The 12,834-nt window shown below is 41.1% G+C and overlaps 1 protein-coding gene across 10 annotated transcripts in view; it reads right to left on the reverse strand.

The window, feature by feature from the left end:
- Positions 1–12,834, reverse strand: part of FAM135A (family with sequence similarity 135 member A) — an 80,037-nt gene that overhangs the window by 49,398 nt on the left and 17,805 nt on the right. The gene's annotated exons all lie outside the window — the stretch shown is intronic.

Consider the following 12,834-nt stretch of genomic DNA (forward strand, 5'->3'; position numbering starts at 1 on the left):
CCTTTCTGTAAAGAAGTTTTTCCTGATATCCAACCTAAACCTCCGCTGGTGCAACTTGAGGCCATTTCCCCTCGTCCTGTCACCTGTCACCAGTGAGGAGACCAACCCCATTCTTGCTGTAGGCACATTTCAGATACTGGAAGAGAGCAGTAAGGTCTCCCCTCAGCCTCCTTTTCCCCAGAATAAACAGCCCCAGTTCCTTCAGTCTCTCCTTGTAGGGCATATTCCCCAAGCCCTTCACAAGCCTTGTTGCCCTTCTTTGCACCTGCTCCAGCACCTCAGTGTCCTTTCTATACTGAGGTGCCTAAAACTGAACACAGCACTTGGGGTGGGGCCTCACCATCCCATCCTGGGCAGTATCAATAGAAGCACAGCTACTTGGTTGACAACAGCGATCATCTCTCTTTACTCAGCACTCATTAGACCACATCCGGAATTCTGTATCAAGGTCTGAGACTCTCAACTTGAGCAAGCTTAGCAGAAGGCCATCAGGTTGGACAGCCATTGGATCACAAACTCTTAGGAGAAGCTGAGGAATGAGGCATGTTCAGCCTAAACAAGAAAGAGCTTCAGGTGCCAGTAACTGCAAGGAAGTTACTGATAAACCTGCCGTTAGCGATTGGAGAAAGAGGGGCAGTGGTCATAAACTAAAACATGAGGTTCTGATCAGTTGCAAGGAGAAACAGTCTCCCTAGAGGATAATAAAGCATTGGAGTGGGTTGTCCAGATAAGTCACAGAATCATCACCCATAGAAATTTTCAAGACCCTATGGGACAGCAAGCAACATGGTGTGAAATCAGTGTCAACCCTGCTTTCAGGATGATCATGAGCTATATGACATGCAACTACCCGTTCCACTCTGTACGAACCCAAAGGAAATCTATAAAACAGACTTCAGCAACTTACAACATGGTGACTGAAATGCAGCAAGAGGTGCAACAAGAAATGCAACAAGAGGTGCATCTGACTGGGTACTGCTCAGACTGGGAGACACACCTGTGAATAAAGCATGTTCCACATCCTGGCTCTCCTAAATCTAAAGTCAGGAAGACTTCCTGCATGTACAGAGACAAGATACTTCTCAAAAGATGATTTGCCTGCTTCTCTGAAAGGCAGCATCTTCTAGTTCCTATTATATCATAAACTTGAGGGGAAAAAAGACAGTATACAAAACTCTCTCTTAAAATTTGCCAACCTCTCCTCTAAATGCTCCCAGCATTTATCCTTTCTTTCTTAGCTCACAGACAGCAGGTCAAAGATGAATGCCAGATCTTTACTATTTCACTGCATAAAACCTTTGTTCTAAAACAATTTCACACCCACATCCCAAAAGGTACCTTTGCATGTGCTTTATATTTACTGTGTCAGCACACACAATCAAAATTGAAGTCATTAATAGAATGCTTATAAATATCTACAACATTTCTGCCAACCTGAGCCTATGCAGTGTGCTAAATGTACGCGCTTGCTGATGCCCATTTATCTCATTTGGTCTTGAATATAATCATATGCACATCCATAATTCCAAAATAATGCTATTAAAAAGTTGAAGGATATCTGGAGCTCAGTATCCTTGCAACAGACATTGTAGGAAAAGGTCTTCTAAAAGATATAATCAGAATTACTGCTCTCCAACGGGCTGAGGAGAACTTCTTCGGTCATCCTGAATAAAGGATTAAATATTTTCCAAACGAGTTGCATTAAAGTCTCGTAGACTCAAATTCTGATATGAGTCAGAAAATACTTTCCAGCATAGAAACACAGACAGATTTCCTTTTTCTCTGGGATCATCATTTAGATGGGTATAAATAATACCTTTTCCATCACGTTTGCAGAAAAACTTCATTTATAATCTGAGCAAGAAGTTGGCTTAATAATAATCGGAATGTATCTTGCTACCAACAAAAAAGGAAAAATAAGAAGTCATGGTTATGTGACTTTTTAATGCTCTTACACGGAACCACAGGCAGTAATGTGTGCAAGTGCAGTCATCAAGGAGAAGTATTATTAAAAAAAAAAATCTCATGCATAAAAAAGCCTATATGCTTTTACAGAGACAGCTGCATGAGCATTTACTTGAAAAACCACTTACTTCACCAGCTAAAGCACATTCCAAGGGAAATGCATGTCCTGGAAAAGTTTTATAATATGATTCAGTGAGGTAAAACTTTTCTGCAGTTCATCTCACCAAGCAGAGCAAAAGCAGAAATGCACACGGCAAATTCTGACCTTGTCCCCGAGTCCCCATGTACTCAGTGCACACTTAAATGGATTCAGTCACACTAACAAGAGCAAACACTGAACATCTTGGACTGCAGTATACACAGGCACACTGGGTCACCTGCAGGGCAGCTTCTAAATTTATCAGTTCGCAAAACCAGGTAACAGCTGCGACCTTGCAGATACAAAACCTCAGGAGAGCCCTTGAGATCTACTGAACGTGTGGTCCTGTTGAAAACCACCTGCTCAGGTGCAGAATGCTACTGATGTTCCTCTCCTTTCCTTTGTCCAAGCTGACACCAACCAGACAGGTGTGGCAGAGCAAGCTTCATTTGGTGCACAGGAAAATGGAGAACAGAAACTCCCACTGCAGTAAGGGCTTGAGGCAGCTATATATTAAAAAAATCCAACAGAGAGAGAACATTTTTTTTTGTACTTCTGTTCAGCATCTCCCTGTCCTACAAGATAAGCCTCTTGCTACTGCAGAGACCCTAACACCACTAATTCTTTCAAGAATGTAGAAAAAGCCATCTTAAAAGCCATAAAGGCGTTCAGCACTTCACACAGCCAGTCACAAACCTGTACTGCTTGGAATTTTGCTGGAAAGTGACTTCCTTTTGAAAAAAATACACATCGTGTCTATGGAACACCTTGTTTTCTAGCACTTAAAGAGGTATTTGAACAAAGCAGTTGTTAGGCCAAAAGTTGGATGGCAATTATTTGGAAGACTAGTACCTCAATACATCAGACAAGGGAGACGGGAAAGCAAATGCAGTTAAGGATTTTGCCTTATTATTACAAAAGGCTTTTCTCCATGTTCTTACCAGCAGTACAATTGGGTACAATTCCTGCAGTGATACTTAAAACTTGAAAGGGAAATACTACTCTCAAATATCACAGAATCACAGGATGGCCCGGGTTGGAAGGGACCTCAAGGATCACGAATCTCCACCCCCACACCCCCTCCCCCTGCCACAGGCAGGGCCACCAACCTCCACATTTAATACTAGACCAGGCTGCCCATCCAACCTGGCCTTGAACACCTCCAGGGATGGGGCATCCACAACCTCTCTGGGCAGCCCATTCCAGCACCTTACCACTCTCAAAGTAAAGAACTTCCCCCTGACATCCAACCTAAATCTTCCCTCCCTCAACTTAAAACCATTTCCTCTTGTCCTGCTGTTATCTACCCTTTCAAAGAGTTGACTCCCTTCCTGTTTATGGTCTCCCTTTAGGTACTGAAAGGCTGCAATGAGGTCACCCTGCAGCCTTCTTTTCTCCAGGCTGAACAAGCCCAGCTCCCTCAGCCTGTCCTCATAGGGGAGGTGCTCCAGCCCTCCGACCATCTTTGTGGCCCTCCTCTGAACCAACAGCTCTCTGTCTTTCTTGTACTGGGGGCCCCAGGCCTGGACATGAATCTCCAGATGGGGCCTCACAAGGGCAGAATAGAGAGGGACAATCACCTCCCTGCCCCTGCTGGCCACCCCTCTTCTGGTGGAGTCCAGGATACCATTTGCTTTCCGAGCTGCAAGAGCACACTGCTGACTCATGTTAAGTTTCTCATCCATCAGGACCCTCACGTCCTTCTCATTGTTTCTTTTAAAAATAATTTTAATTTTTTAATAAATTTTATTTTTTTAAAATAAATTGTAGTGTTTCTTTTTTTAAAGAGTCTAATAACCGCATAAAAATAAATTAGCTCTTATTTAATCAAAAAAATCTTAACTTGTATCGGTCTATGTTTCTAATTTTAGTTCCCCTTTTATATACTGTTATTACTGAAGGGAACATAATAAATCATGCTAAGTTTTCTTGTAGCTTTAAATTATAACAACTCCACAAAGCTCATCTTAATGATTTCCCTGCTATGAAAACTTTCCAGCTGCATTTGCATAGCATAAAATTATTACTATTTTTTTTTTTATTTCATTTATTTGATTCAAGATACTAGCAACATTTTACAAGTATTTATCTTCTGACTGTCTCGGATGTTTCAGTTTCCTGGGGACAAAGGTACAGGGTGTAGAGTTTTCCTGGCAAGCGGGGTCACAGCTTTTCCAAAGCTCCACCCTCTGCAAACAGACAGCGGTTCTTCTTCAGAAACATCATAACGTGTTAATTTTGAAACCAAGGTTTAGCAAACACAACAGATGGGAGACCAGAAGACGAGTCTGACAGCTCATTTTCTGGTACTTGCTCCAATGGTCTTTCAATTTTTGTTTCCCAAGTTTTGCAGCTGTGCAATTTTGTTTCATCTGTCAGTAATCAAACTTACAAGCTTTACCACTCACTTGGTAGCCTGCTTTAATGAAATTTAATCTCTATTCTATGAGCAAACATATCATGCATTTAACAAAGAATGAAAATTCAGGCACCACAAAGAAAATTGTGACACAAATTATGACCAAAAATAAACCACAAAAGCAACAACACTAAATGCACACAAACTATCATGTTTTATGCAAGATGCATTACATAAAAGTCAGTACTCTCTTGACCCTTAACAACATCTTCATCTTTTTCCCTGTAGACAGCTTCACCACTTAAGGAAGTTACATCAGCTCGAGTTCTTTTTCCCCTCTTTTCTAGTTTATACCAATGTAGTTTCTAATACAACTGCTCTTAGATGTTATTTGGACATTACAAAAAAAAACCCAAAACCAACAGTCCTTTGGCGCCAGAAGCTTCCATCTTTCACCTTCAAGCAAGGTGAAGTTTCATGATTGATTTAAGCCAGCATAAGACAGCACTGCCAGGAGCAAGATAGGAGCAAAGTCACACTCCAAAACCTCTTGTGTTCCCTGGCTTAAGGCTGACTTTCTGCCACTGTTCCTTGTAAGCAGAAATCTGCCAGACTCACTGAAGAAGTATCGCAGGTTCTCCTCAGGGAACTGGGGGGGTGAATGGGGGCCTTTGCTATTCTGGATGTCAGCATACTTGCTTTCTGTCATCTCCTTCCTCCTTTCCCATGGGAAAGGTCCAGGTGCTGTAGTAATGATTAGGGTCCTTTCCCTCAGAAATATCAGGGCTTGGATCTCTCAGTGCCCTACAGCTGTCTGAATCCTTCAATTTGTCTCTCATGCTAGCTGGCGTCGAGGAAATCTTCGCCCTCTTCATAACAAGGAAATACCAAGAAAGTCTTGAAAATTAGACTATGGTTTTACAACACAAGGATTTTTGCAAAAAAGTCAAGTTTGAAGAGCTCTGTTTTCACTTTTCCCTCTGCCTTGTCCTCCCAGACACTCACTCTTGCCCCTGTGCTACAGCGCATTTCCCTCCGCTCAATCCTACCAGCGCGCTACTTGCAGAGCACTGCTGCAAACTGGACTGATTCAGCAGCTCAGACAGTACAACTGAGAGGCTGTCCATTGTGGTGACAAGGAACAATCAGGAGCAAGGAAAGCAGAAACTGCAAACTGGCACTGCCAACCAGGCTCTGTATCCACAAATGACAGCTAGAGAAATTAGAATGGATGTAGCTGATGTCTGTCACAATTCCCTATCCGACAGGCAGGGATGGCAACTGAGAGGAAGGCAGAAGTTCAGACAGAGGGTTTCTTTCAAAACATACTCATCTCTGGACTGCTCTCAGCAAGAGATCATACTGATGAAGCAGACCCTACTGTTTGACAGCCTCCTAACATGGAAGACTGAACTTCCACAGCATTACAGTTACATCAGCCCAGAGGTCAGTTGGTGATAAAAGCAGGGATGCTGTTCCTCCATTTTATCTTCTACTCTGGCACTGGCAGATTAGCACTGGTCTTGTGGAAGGTGGGCCAGGGAGTGGAATTATACTGCCTGTTTGTTTTCATTCTTCTGCTGGCTTACCATTTTGGCTTGGCCCATGAAAAGGTAGAAGAGCATTACTGCAGGCACACAGGAAGCACCAGAAGAGGGACGACTCTTCAGACTGCTGCTATCCAACAGGTGTCCTTTTCACTAACATCTACACCCTCAGCCTAATGTCCCAGCCCCTTTAATCCACTCCCAGACTACACTGCTGCCAGCTGCTACAGATGCTGCCCATCTGATTGACGACAGAATGGCATGATTGCAAATACAAACAAAACAAGAGATGGCCATGCATATCAAACCCTTTGGCAGATACATGCCACTGTACTAGCTTAAGCCAACTACAAATCCACAGACAAGAATGCTGTTTCACAATGGATTTGAGTCCAGGGAATTTTCAATCTTTCTGGAGAAACAAAGTTGTATAGATTAACATGAATGTGTTGAATTGGGCAAAGTTCTTTTTTTTTTTCTTTTTTTTTCTTTTTTAATAAATAAAAAATGAAGAGCTCAGATGTGTAAGCCTGAGTGCCTCTAACCCTATGGAAATGTCTCGAGTTTCTTACCTGTCAACTCAAGAATCTGGCAAAGGGAGAACAAGTGGAGAGGGATGCAAGACAGTAAGAAATCCCAAGGTATGAAAAGTTACTTTGTATGACATACAGTAATTGGAAAAGCTATCAGGAGGTTTAACGAGTGAAAGAAGAAGATTTTAAGAAGAGATGTGAAGCAATGTGAGTTGTGAGTAGGCACTTGATTGAAGCAGAAGCAGCAACTCTGAGTTTGGTGCTGTGACAGGTGTGCAACAGGCACCCACACTGAGATAAAGCTGCATTTCTGAGATCATCCAGTAAACCGCTGTCTGTGGTTGCAGATACAGAAATACACAGATATGTAAGGATGGATGTATGCACAGCAGAAGGGGCACAAGAAGGCACCATGCCAGGATTTTCTGTTGTACCACAAGGCAGACATGACTCTGGAATACTCAGTGAGCATTTCTATTCCTGCTGATAGCTTTGGATCTCAAGCTAATTTAAAGAACTTGCATAAATCATCTTTCTGCAATAACCAAGTACACGTAATTAGGGAAGAACACTTAGAAACAAGAGATTTTTCTCTGGTTCTCATTACCCTCAGATAGAGACTGGTCTGAACTGTAAGCCAATGCAGAATCTACATGCTATAAAGGAGTGCTACACTTGTGAAAAAGAACCTTAAAATTAGCAATGCTAATGACTAGGCATGTACTTAATGCAGAGTTAAAACTGCTTCTGCTGTCATATGCCATTCCAGAATACCGAACTCGGTAAAACTCAGATTTAGAAAGAGAAGTTACATACTCAAGAAACCATTATTCTAATGTCTTCAACTAACACCTCAGTGAACACCTACTCTCACACTACACACAGAAGTTAACAATAACGTTCTAAAGGTTTAAAAAGAAGAGAGCTTTATCTGGAGAAAAATCATTATATATTCAGTACTGTCTTGCATTGTCACTTACTCCTTAAACTGAATTCACTGATCGTGTTTCTGCTGACAATCTTCATTCAGTCTGCTGACAACTCTGCACAAGGCTGATCCATAATCCTTACACTGCAACATGAAATGGTGCCTGGTCTTACACACACAAGGCACATTTTCTTTGATGATGTAAAGAAAGAAGTAATCACACAGACCTCCAAGTACAGTCTTTAAAGGAAAACATATGACATAAGCCATATCACAATTACATTTAATGTTCTTTTCACACAAAATAGCTGTACCTATGGCAGTGCTCCAGCAGGCTTCAGCAAGACATTAGGATGGCAAAAGGACACATTTAAACACTTTTTATTTCTTGAAAAGTAAATTTTGCCAAACTCAGTGTCTGGAAAGTACACCTGACTCATTCAAAATAATGAACTTTGAATGTTAGGATGTCTTGTTTCCTTCCAGAAGGACTACATAGGCGTAGGAGCTAAGGTGTGAATAAAATCCAGGTTATTTGAAATCCGAAGCCAATACCTGAGAAGTCTAGAATATACAATGAATACCCAGGAACATTTATCAAACACTGAGGCATTTTTTGAAAGTATATTGGCTGAGGGAGTAGTGGAGGGCAAAAAAACAATATTAAGCTTTTCTACAGAAACCCTTCAGTACAGCTGCAATTACCAACTATTTGTTACGCACGCAGGAGTAATGTCTGAAGAATTAAGCACCCATACTATTATATTTAGTTATGACAGAAGATGCATCTAAAACCAAGAGCTGGAGTCAGCTGATTTAGTTTCTTAAGAGCGAGGTAAGTCCTCTAGGAATTAATGAATGGGAGTGGAAGATAAAGATAAGATTCTCCAAGTCCAAGTAGAAATCCAACTCACAGTGGCTTTAAACAACTACTCAGCAAGCTTCCCTGTGTGGCCAGAAGTATCCTAACATAGATATTTTATTCAGGTATCTAAAGACAAGTGGTACAACCTCCCAACATCTTAAGTTCCATTCATATAGCTAAGGCAGAGCATCGTTCAAAAGCTTTAATTTCTCAGCTAACTCAAAGGAAGCAGTGCTCAATTTTACACCTACTTTTCCAACTTCAATTCTCAACGAACGTAGGGCTTTTCCTTTCGAAAAGCCAAGATTCTGAAGTATCATCATTTGGCACTTCAAGCAGCCATTACTCTTTTGACCACATCACATCTTTTTCCTCTCAGACACCCTCCATCAGAAGACCTGTTGGGGTATTTGATCAAACTAACTTCTAACATCCAAGCCATACCAACTTAAAAGATGACTTTTGATTGCTCATTCCCAGTTTTGCCTGTTCTTGCCTCAGAGCAAGAAGGACCTGTGTGTGCGGCCAACGTTGACCTACAAGCAGAAATCGATCCACTTACAAAAAATAAAAGAAGTAAGAAAGAAAAGTACCTGCACTCTTTTTTCCTTGACAGAAAATTCCCTGCTTTTACAGCCTGGCCCGCTAAATCTTGAACCTGCATTACCGCTATTTGTATTACTGGAAAATCATACGCTGTAGAACAGTGCTCATCTTGCAGCTACCAGACCAATCTGACAGTTTTCTTCTCCCTTTGAAAAGATGGTAGTACATTACGTAAAGATCACAGTACAGTGCTTCAGAAGATCTGCTGCTACATGTCAGAAAAGGACTCAGAGCACTTATTTCCTAAAGTCTGTGTCATACGGGTATGCAGTCTGAAGGTAAAAGTTTGACTGGGCTTTATGAATCCCAAACAAAACCAAACAGGTCTGCCTGAACACACCACGTACCATAACTGTTTGCATTTTGATCATATGCCAGTGACACAAACCATTCGCAGAGGCTACTTCTTTATTTAGGAACAGAAATTGTCCATCTCCTGATTCAGCCAGGGCTAAAAATGCTAACTTAATGTTAACAAATTATAAAACTAATGTAGGTAACTCACTGGATCCAGAGAAAACAAAACAAAATAAGCTTTCATTTGTTGCCTGATTTCTCATTAAATTACCATGTAATCATAGTAAGATTCATTAAAATTCATATTCTGATTCAGTGTGTTTTCTTTTACGCTACATTGCACAACAAGACAGATGGAAGCATAAAATGTCAATGCTGCCGAGATACATTTGTAACTCTCCGCACAGGGACAAAACATGCATCAATGGCATAGAACTATAACATGAGGTTAATTTCCCAATAGCCTCCAAGAAGTGTTTTCGCATTTCTGTGATATTGTGCTTCAGAAAAGAAACTTTTACCTTAAAAAAAAAGAGATAAATCAGACACAAAGAGCCTTTGCTATTGGAAAGTCTAAATGCGTATCTGCTAGCTGTGTGCACTACTGCAGACAAAATAAGATTGGGATTTTAAGAATGCACACCGGTAGAGAGAATCGAGACTAATGCTGTTTTCAAAGCAGATCTCACAGCAACACCTGTGCTGTGCTAAACTACAGACTACCAGCTAAGTTCCTCTTGCCCATTACATTTTCCAGTTCATATTTGAAAAAGCAATTATTAATGATTATTAAAAATAGGCAGAGTAGGCCTTCCTGCATTAAGCCTAACGAGTTAACCAGCTGCCCGTTGTGCAAATGGAGAGAGTCCTTATGCTAAAGGGCTTACAGAAAATGAGACAACATGGAAATATAAATAGGGATATGCAATGACACAGACACAGAAACTGTCAGTGTTTCAAAAATGATTTGAGGAAACAGCTTTTGTGTGAAGACACTGGCAAGACAGAAAAAAAATGACTTCTTTCAGAAAAACCCTGTATGTCTGATGGTTCACAAGAGTATGAGACTTTTATTTTTCAACAATATAAATGTATTGAGCAGCTCTTTTGCAGATTTTTCCAAGTGGAAAACCAGTATGGAAAAATTAATATCCTGGTTTGAAAACTGAGAAGTGGGAAATGCAGCCTGGCACCAAGGCTAAGCTGCTAATAGGAGTCAGGCAGCATAACACAGGAGAGATGGAGACCTTGCTTTCCCAGAGTGCCTGATGCTGTGATGAGAGAGGAGTCAGAAGGCTGACAAGGTCGAAACGATAGCCTTCAGAGTAGGAGAACATAACATATATCAAGGTCAAATGAAAATTAAACAAGTAATTAAGGGAATTTACCAGTTTGTAATATATACCAGACTATGAAGGATGTTATATTACAGTCCTTCACCCCAAAAGAATTCACGATTGGAATAAAGGTGGGATGTAAGCAGGCAGTCGGGTACAGACAAGATAGAAAGACTGATCAATCCATCCAAAGTGAGCCCATAATCCCCGTTTCTTCCTCAGGCAGGCAGCCACATCCATAGTTTAGGGCAAAGTCAGTGTTCAGGCAGGACAACTGCTGCAGAAAATGGGCACCAGATTTGTCATTCATGAAGTCTCAGAATCCTTAAGAGGGTTTTGTGGCACGTAGGCTTTTTCTTCATGTTTAAAACACAGATCATTTGTGAGTGGCTGCCACTCTCGAGTGTCAGAAAATAAGGGGACTTTAAATCACAATAAATATGAGCATGGAATCATAGACTCACAGAATATCCCAAGCTGGAAGGGACCCATAAGAGCATTCTTTTGGCTCATGTTCAATTCACTGCCCATCAGGCCCTAGGAGTACTTTTCTGCAAAGCAGTCTTCTAGCCAGTTAGCCCCCCAGCCTGCACTGTTACATGGGGTTATCTGCCCCCATCTGTATGGCTCCGCATTTGCCTTCAACACAGTGAGATTCCCGTCAGCCCATACCTCCAGTTTGTCTAGGCCCTTTCAAAGAGAAGTTCTGTTCTCTACTGTATCTTACCACTCCCTGCAGTTTCTTATCATTCAAAAACTTGCTGAGAAGGCACAACGTCTCATCATCCAGGCTGTTAATCAAACTTTACACAGTACTGATCCAGTCTCAACCTGTGAGGGATGCTATTAGCCATTAACTGCGAGTTGGACTTTGCACCACTTGACCGCAACACTTGGGGTACAGTCACCCAAACAGTTTTCCACCCAACTCATTCTACCGTTCTCCAGCTCACACCTCACTGAAACCACACAACGTTTCCTGTTCTATTTATAAAAGGACAGCACTACAAAACCCTAATCTAACTGGAGCCTTTATGAAATAAGATGACAAAAGAGCCTTGCTATCTCAGATCTCCAATCTCACAGCTCCCAGCCAATTAAATTTCTTTTATTCATTTTGTCACACAATACTCACATATCAAACACTGTTTGGGCAAAAACTCCCATGATCACATCACACTAATCTAAAAAGGAAAATTACGTGAAGCCTTATCTGAATGTAGCAACAGATTAAATAAACCAAAAGAGCAACCTGGAGCAAGCTCGCTTTTAAGTAATTAATGCAGAGCTATAAGAAAATATTATATGAGATAGCTGTATTAGATAAGAAGAACTTAAACTGTTCTTTAACTACATTATGTAACTCTACTACTTACAGCTGCAGTGCAACTTTTAGGAAAAGCTAACTAACAAAACATCCCCACAGACATGGGACTAATTCTGGCAGTGCAGCTCCCTCTCCTTCCTAACACTGCTTTCTAAGAAATCATGTCCAGAGTTGAAGGTTGAAACCAGAGGCTCGGTATCTACTTGTCATTTTTCTCATGTCAGCATTCTACTTCTCTCAACTTGCTCTGTTAATGTATGGTGTTATCGGCTTAAAAGAAATGTGCCAAGCTGAGCACCGTAATTAAAATGCAGTGCGTTGCTTCCTAACTACCTTGCTGAGGGATCATTTGGATCAGAGGGTGAAGATAACCTAAAAACTTCCTTTCCTTCAGGCTCTTCTCTATTAAAATTAACACGTTGCCATATTCGAACCTCTCCTCTGCTAATTTCGGGGAAAGAAAAAGGATACAGTTCAAGCAACTGTACTTTTTTTGTCAAAGTAATTAGAATATTCTCAGTATTTTCTCAGACCTCTTAAGCCTTCCTTAATCCTCCTCCTCCTCCAGCGAAGACTGAAACTACAATTTCCCCCAAAAGCTGGATGCAGCCAGTTTGCTGCATATAGTATGATTGCAAACGATAGCGAACATAAGAGCTTATCACTTGTCAGTACCAACTTCAGGTCAAATTCAGGAAAGGTAAGATCACTTTACAAAGGCATCCTTTGACTCTTCCTCCAGATATCCTTCCCAGTTCTGTGGAGGCACAGCACAGCAAGGATGACAGAAGCTAGTGAAGTTCTCTAATGCCAAAATGACAAACTAATAAGTTAATAGGGGCAGCAACATTTTAAAAAGATTTTAAAAGATTCAAGAGAAAAGCCTATCATAGTTCAAGCAAAAGGGATTACAGCAATTAAGATATGAAAG

Source organism: Gallus gallus, chromosome 3, assembly GCF_016699485.2.
Source record: "Gallus gallus isolate bGalGal1 chromosome 3, bGalGal1.mat.broiler.GRCg7b, whole genome shotgun sequence".
NCBI lineage: Eukaryota > Metazoa > Chordata > Aves > Galliformes > Phasianidae > Gallus > Gallus gallus.